Below are 8,807 nucleotides of genomic sequence, written 5' to 3'. Positions count from 1 at the left end.
CCCTTATGGTCTCCGACCCAAGACCTAGGTTGAGCAAGTTTATTTTTCAGTGTCTCATGTTTTGTGTCCAGGAAGTGCAAAATGGCCATCTTGGTCAAGGACATGGACATTTCTCAGTTAATGAATTATGCAGAACAAATTGAAGAAGATAAGCTAAGAGAGAGATCAAGGGGGTTCAAGAAGGCTAAAGTGGGTGGTGGAGGGTTTAACCCTCAAAGGTCCAATTATAGTAGCAATGGCAAAGGCCAAGTTGGACAACGGTTTGTGGGACAAGGTTTCACCAATACTCCTTCTCTAAGGTTTAATAAGGAAAAGGGTGATAAACGAATAGTTCTAAGAGAGAATGTTGGTGCTCAAACTTTTCTTGCTTGCAAGAAGTGTGAAAGGACTCACAAAGAAGAATGCTTAGCTGGCTCTAATGCATGCTTTAAGTAGGGTATGCTGGGCCACTATACTAGGGATTGTAGAGGTGGTAGTGGTAGGCCTCAAGGCCAAATTGATCATGGTCAACAAGCCCAAGGAGGTTTCCAATGCACCAACCACTTTTATGCCTTGCATGGGAGACAAGAAGTTGAGGACACACCCAATGTCATTACTGGTATGTTAAAGGTCTTTGATTTTGATGTGTATGCACTATTAGATCTGGGTGCAAATTTATCATTTGTTACTCCATTCCTTGCTAATAGGTTTGATGTGTCACCCAAAATATTATTAGAGCCCTATTTGGTGTCTACCCCCATTGGTGAGTCAGTTATTACTAAAAAGGTCAATAGGGGTTATCTTGTGTCTATCTTGCATAAAGTTATTCCTTGTGATCTTATTGAGCTTGACATGATAGATTTTGATGTCATTCTTGGGATTGATTAGTTATATGCATTTTATGCCTCTATAGATTGTTAGACTCATCGATTCAAATTCTGAATTCTAAATTAGTCTGTTATTGAGTGGGAGGGTCGTGATTCGGTAGTGAAGGGTAAGTTCATTTCTTATCTTAAGGCTACTAAGGGTTGTATTTACAATAGTGTGAGGTTTAGGGATGTCAACTCCAAAATTCCTCCTCTTAAGTTGGTTCCCATAGTCAATGAGTTCCCCGATGTTTTTTCCGATGACCTTCCTGGTGTCCCTCCTAAAAGGAAAGTTTATTTTGGTATCGATCTCCTCTTCGATACCCAACCTATCTCTATTCCGCCTTATCGGATGGATATGGCAGAATTGAAAAAGTTGAAGCAATAATTAAAGGACTTGTTAGAAAAGGGGTTCATAAGACCAAATATTTTGCCATAGGGTGCTCCTGTGTTATTTTTGAGAAAGAAGGAAGGGTCACTTCGAATGTGCATAGACTACCAGTAATTAAATTAGATGACCATTAAGAACAAGTACCCACTCCCTAGAATAGATGACTTGTTTGATTAATTGCATGGGGCAAGTCACTTTTCCAAGATCGACCTTTGGTCCGGCTATCACCAACTATGGGTGAAGGAGTGTGACATTCCCAAAACATCTTAACGAATAAGGTTTGATCACTACAAGTTTATGGTGATGAGTTTTGGGTTAATGAATACACCGACGACTTTCATGGACTTGATGAATAGGGTGTTCAAACCTTACTTTGATACTTTTGTGGTGGTCTTTATTGATGATATTTTGATTTACTCTTAGGGTGAGGAAGAACATAAAAATCACTTGAGAGTTGTGCTGGAAACATTGAGGGATAGGCAATTATTTGTAAATTTTAGTTACTGTGAATTTTGGTTGAAGCATGTGGCATTTCTTGATCACGGACTTTCTGGTGATGGGATCAAGGTTGATCCTATGAAAATGCAGGAAGTCAAGAATTGGCCTAGACAGTTGTCTCCTTCAGACATTAGGAGCTTCTTGGGTCTAGACGGGTACTATAGAAGGTTAGTCGAAGTATTTTCTTCCATCTCATCTCTTATAATGAAACTGACCTAAAATAAAGCCAAATTCATATGGACTGATGAGTGTGACAAGAGTTTCCAGACCTTGAAAGATTGACTTACCTCCATCTTATTTTGACTCTACCAAAAGGATTATAAGGGTTTGTAGTTTATTGTGATGCTTCAAAGATTGGTTTATGTTGTGTATTAAAGAAAAATGGCAAGTTAATAGCCTATGCTTCTAGACAATTAAAGGTGCATAAGCATAACTACCCTACCCATGACCTTGAATTGGCGTCCGTTGTTTTTTCTTTGAAGATTTGGAGGCATTACCTCTATAGGGTGCATGTTGATATGTATACCGATCATAAAAGTCTTCAATTTGTGTTCACCCAAAAGGAACTTAATCGAAGGCAAAGGAGGTGGCTATAACTCCTTAAGGACTATCACCTGAATGTGCACTATCATCTGGGTAAACCCAATATAATTGCCGATGCACTTAGTAGAGTTCCATGGGGAGTGTTTCCTATGTGGATGAAGGGAAGAGGGAGTTGGTGAAAGATGTTAACCGGTTGGCTAGATTAAGGGTGAAGTTATGTGGTACTGATGATGGTGGTATGGTTGTTCAAAATCGATCTGAATCCTCTTTGGTGTGGATGTTAAATAGAAGCAACATCTTGACACGACGTTCATTGAGCTAAAGAAGTTAGTGAAGGAAAAAAAGATAGAGGTCTTTTCTCAAGCGAGAGATGGGGTGCTATACTACCAAGGTCAGCTATGTGTTCGGGATATTGATGGCCTAAGGAGTTTGATCTTGATGGAGGCTCATGATTCTACATACTCCATTCATCTCAGTTTGACGAAAATGTACCGAGACTTAAAAGAGTTCTATTAGTGGGGTGGCATGAAGAAGGACATAGAAAGGTTTGTGTCCAAATTTCCAATAAGTGAAGGTCGAACATCAAAGTCCCAGTAGCGTATACCAATACATTGAAATCCCTAGATGGAAGTGGGAAGATGTGAATATGGATTTTATATTGGGTTTTCCTGATACCCAGAAGCGTCATGATTCGATTTGGGTAAGTGTTGATAGAATGACTAAGTCATCTCACTTCCTACTGGTTAAGACCTCCTATAGTGCGTAAGACTATGCCAAGTTGTATAATCGGGAGTTGGTGAGGTTGCATGGTGTGCTATTATCCATTATTTCGGATCGTGGTACCCAATTCACTTCTCACTTTTGGAGATCATTTGAAAAAGGCCTTGGTACTGAAGGTAAATTGAGCATCGCATTCCATCCTCAAATGAATGGGCAAGCCGAATGGACAATTCAAACACTAGAGGATATGTTAAGGGCTTGTGTGTTGGAGTTTAAAGGAAATTGGGATGATCATCTACCGCTCATCGAGTTTGACTATAATAATAGTTACCACTCAAGTATTGAGATGGTGCGGTTTGAGACTTTGTATGGGAGCCGATGTCGATCCCTGGTTGGTTGGTTTGAAGTAGGTGAGATTGCCTTATTGGGTCCCGATTTGGTACTTGATGCTTTAGACAAGGTGAAGATCATTAGAGAAAGGTTGAAGATGGTTCAAAGTGGTCAAAAGTCCTATTTCAATACTAGAAGAAGGGATCTTGAGTTTAATGTGGACAATTGGGTGTATCCGAAGGTTTCACCCATGAAGCGTGTGGATTTGTTTGGTAAGAAAGGGAAATTGAGCTCTAGGTATGTAGGGTCTTATAGAATCATGAGACGTGTTGGCGAGGTTGCATATGAGTTGGAGTTGCCATTGGAAATGGCCATGGTTCTTCCGGTGTTACATGTGTGTATGTTGAGAAAATGTGTGGGTGATCCTAGTTCCATTGTTCCTTAAGAGTAATGAATGTTGAAGAAAACTTGACCTATGAAGAAGTTTCGGTTGAAATTTTGTACCGGCAAGTTAAGAGATTGAGGAACAAAGAAGTTGCATCTATTAAAGTCCCTTGAATGAGTCAACAAATTGAAAGTGCTACATAGAAAGCGGAAGAGGATATGATTAAGCGATACCCTCATCTTTTTCCATCTTCCTAAACCTAAGGTATTAAGTTGTCCTTGCTCAATTACTTGAAATCCATGCATTTCAACTTTTCTTGTCATATACTTGCAAAATTATGAAATATGTTTCGAACAATGTTTTAAATTGCACTATTGCATTAACGATGGGTTGTTGGTTTACACTCTACTCTACTCAAGCTAAGTCTTTCCTCATTTGAGATAATGTAACACCCCTAAATACTTGTATATGATATATCAATTCTTGATAAAAATGATATCGCTTCTGTATTTTGGGAATAACTTTTAATAGGATGATCCAAATTAGGTGATTCAAATTTCTGAATAACCCAGACATCATTACCTATAACTTTTGTGTATTTTAAGTTTCAGAGGTAAATTAGTTCAAATAAATTAATTGTTGCAAGACATGGTACTGTGATGAAATGGAGTATTTATAGAAGAAAAATCATATATCATTGTAGGATACTCTAAATCGGTTGATTCTTGAACGACATCAAGGTAGATTTCTAGAGAAAAAAATCATATGTGACACCAAATCATGTCATTACTACGCCTCCCTTCCATTCAACACCTATACTAGGTCTTTACAAAAACAAAGACACATCCATTAAAGGGCCCATACAACCCATGTCCAAACTTCACCATTTCTAAGCGACTCTCAAGACCCCTTCCCATGGGCTGTGGTGCTTTGTACAACTAGTGAAAGGCCTTCTGTAGGCCAAAAGATGTAACTTTTTCTATAATTTCTTTCAAACTCCATTTTTTTGACTTTACAACTTTTAAAGGTGTTACAACAATGAGACATAGTGTTTAAGGTTGATGATTGGTCTTTCTGAAAGATTCACCTATGAAGGGCTTTATGAGATTCGATAGAAAGAGAAAGTTGAGCCCTTGGTATGTTGGGTTAAAGCGCAAGTTACAAAGGATAAGTCGTGTTTCCTAGGAGCTAGAATTGCCTTTAGTATTAGAGGCATTACAAACAATTTTCAATATTTTTATGTTATGGAAGTGTATCACAGATCCAACACGTATAGTAAGGACAAGAGATGTTTGGATTTTAGAGGTGATATGTTATGAAGAAGTTCATGTTGCCATAGTAGATCGCTAAAAATGGATTTCAAAAAAAGATATAGCTTCTATAAAAATGTTGTGGTAGAATCATAATGTTGAGGAGCTAACGTGGGATGTAAGGAGGACATAAAGTCCAAATTTCACCACTAGTTCACTCTTTTAGACAATTTTCAGAATTGATAGAGATTAGACCTGTATTTGTGTTATTGAGGTACGTTACCTGCTGTTATATGAGTTCTTGTATTGTTTGATATGAGTTTGTGTCATAATTTCATTCGAGGATGAATGTCTCTAAAGGGGAAAGATGTAACATCCGGCTTATTTGGATATTAGAATTAACTCGTAAATTTGAGATAAGACTAAAAGCGCTTAACATACTAGGAAGAATGTTTACAAGGTATTTTAATTCCACAAAGTTAGTATGCTATGTTTTGAAGTCAAGCAAATTATAAAATAAAATTTGGCAAAAGTTATTGTAAACTTAGTTAAGAAGTTCTCTTAAAATTTGAGTCAAATATCTCAAGAATTATCTCCGGATATATAAGGAGTTAGAATGACTATAACCTATCAAATAGAATGTCTACAAGTCTAATTTCCAACGTACTAAACCATTAATTCATACAATTTTTGAATTGGGAGATATTTATATTTTTACAAGACTACGCAAGTAGACACATTGAGGCAGGTCCCCCTAGCCCTTTTGTCGGTGGTCATTATAAAATACAAACTTTTTCATATTTTTTTCATAAAAAACAAATGAAAAGAAACAAAAATCATAAACAAAACCTCCATATTCTCCTTGAGTGTTATGTTTCTCAACTCGGAAGTTTAATAGAAGTTGCTCTACGTCGTGAGTCATCATTGTGCTATAGTGTTCTTGTCGATATAGGCTCCACTTTTTGTTACTATAAGGAGGTTGATTTTGAAGCTTCATATATCATATACTTTAGTTGAGGTAACTTTTCTCTTATGACCCACCTTGTAATTCCTTGTCTGAGTGTCATTTTTATAAATTTTCGTGCAATGGACGGTGTCATTGACACCGTGGCTACAGACATCCCTTTTGTCACATTAAAATATATTATTATTATTATTATTATTATTATTATTGTTGTTGTTGTTTTGGTTGTTGTTATCATCATCATCATCATTGTTATTATTATTATTATTATTATTATTATTATTATTATTATTATTATTATTAGTAGTAGTAGTAGTAGTAGTAATAGTAATAGTAGTAGTATTTTTATTATTACTGTGTATTGATAGTGTTAAGGAGCTAGAGGTTTATGGGGTCATATGATTCTAATTGAAATAGCGTATGATGGTTATTTATTGAATGATGTGAAGCATGCCTTGGTATATTTCCTCAGGAGCTTGTCGCTCCTTCAAGATGTTGTCAAATTATCTTCATTGGATGTTAAATATCATTTATTATTTTTATTAGCGTTATTTTATGCTATGGACTTGGTTGTTCATGGATGTGGCATTAGAACCTTACCAATTAGTTATTTCTCACTCTTGCAGCCTTGTTGATTATATCATTGTTGCATTACCTTTGGTTTGTCAAGATTCATAGAGATACCTGTAAGGCTTTGATTGAAAGGTAAGTTAATGCTATAGTTTCTCTTCTTACATTATAATGATGGCCTAAGCTTTTGATGTGTTATATATTGTCATTATATGACTTGTATTCTTATTCTATGAAGTTAGATAACATAACATGATAAATTTCTATGAGTACCCTATTCCTTACTTAACGACCTAGAAAAGCATGTAATGATTAAGCTTAGTTGCATCTGATCAATTGATATTGTTATAATGTTTTATCGATTGGTTGCTGCCTATGAGCTTGTTTGTCCTCAGTAGACCTGAACACTATAGGATTCTTGAGCCTACCGATTGATCAGTTGGTCAACATCAAAATATCATAGCGATCAGGCTAAAATGAAGTTCACAACATTTTAGATTTTCACATTTGATACACTTAGATAATAAACATATAAACATAATGAGATAATCCATAAAATGAAAATTTTAAATTTCAGATCTTAACAAGGCGTTTGGAGAAAAACAAAGAGCTTGAGTGAAGCAGTCATGTTATGGGAATCATACTAGGTATGGATCTGTAAAGATCTATCTTCATGAAAGAAATGCTCCAATGTCACGCTATGGTCGGCTCTACTGTAACTATGTGATTGCTTCATCGGTGGTAGCATCTACCTTGCCAGAGATGATGAGATAGTAAAAATAGGAAAAGGAAAGATGAGATAAGGGTAGCGCCTTTAGTTCACTTTCATTGGAGTTGCTGAGAAGAAGATGGTAGAAAAGTGGAGCTCCAGGCATCTCTTCATAGCGGTTTCACCGACAAAATTGAGATAGGTGAATGGAGAGGATATATGTGATAGGTATCTGGTGATCTTCATCGATGAAGGTGGCTAACATAGAGAAACTAAAAAAAGAGAAGTGAGCGGAGTATATGTATGTAAGGAGAAGAGATGGAGTGAGGAACAAAGGCAGTTGTGGTTTTACTAGAGTCGGTGACTTGCTATAGAGACAGCGAGAGAGGCCAAGGGAAGTGTGGCGGATCCTCTCATGTAGGGAAGATGAGAGTGAGTTAGGGTTGGAGGGTTAGGTTGTGTTAAAAAAGAACATGAGAAATTGTGATCTTGGTTGTTGAATCAAAATTGATTGATGTCTGAGATCCATTCTCGGATGTAGGTCAGGTTAACCGGGTTGGAATGGGTTATCTGGATTAGGCTAATTAGGAATTGTGTTTTGGGATTGGAATTTGGGCCAAATGGGCTAGAGTAGATATGATTTGTAAAGAAGTTGACTAGAAACTGAATAATAATGGCTAGAATTTAAATAAGTTTGAAAGAATTAGATTAAATATCGATCTAACTAAAAAAATATTACACATATTAATAAAATAGATAAATAATATTATTGTGTAAACTTTACTTATAAATAATAATATTTCAATAAATAAGTTAAGATACTTATATAATATCTATTATTCCGAATTGATAACCGATAAAAGTATATAGCTAAAAAAATAACTTGATAAATTATGAATATCTAAGTATTTGGCTAGCTAGATAAAAACTAAATAATAGGTTATAAATATAATAAAAGAAATTGACTAGAAAACATTTATTATATCTAGGAATAGTAATCTGAGAGAGGTATAGGGAGGTCAACATTTCGTATCTACAGGATCCTATCTCCACCTAATTGGGGTTATTGAATATATCAATCATAAGGATAATACATAAAACCAATGCTCAAGAGATAATAAATCAAATAAATGTGAGGCAAATACTAACTAAATATGTCTTTTTGACCTCAAGTCACTAATCTATGTAACCCTTCCGAGGGAGAACTAAGGTGGCTCAAAGTATAAACCATCATACATTTTGGACTTTATTCAAAAAGCTGGGACTTGGATCTGGTCTAGTGAAAGAGCACTTTTCCTCATCAGTGAGAAAAAAACATTATTTTTATTGATTAAATATGAAAATTAGATGCAATTCATTTTAAGAGCGCTTTGCCAGCAAACAGATAGCAAACACAATGTCACCTTAGCTAATAACGTTTATCTGTTGGTATCAAATGAGGGAGATATTGGGTAGCAAAAAGGAAAGGGTTTAACTAAAAAATCTAAGGAGATCTTAAAATGGTTTTAGAACCATATCATATTTATTAGAAAAGTGACATTCCAAAATCAAATCTATTTAGGATTTCCTTTTAAGGAAGTGAGGTTCTTAAGAATATTATGA

This window comes from Solanum dulcamara, chromosome 12 (genome assembly GCF_947179165.1).
Source record: "Solanum dulcamara chromosome 12, daSolDulc1.2, whole genome shotgun sequence".
NCBI classification, from domain to species: Eukaryota; Viridiplantae; Streptophyta; class Magnoliopsida; order Solanales; family Solanaceae; genus Solanum; species Solanum dulcamara.
This window is presented reverse-complemented; position numbering follows the sequence as displayed.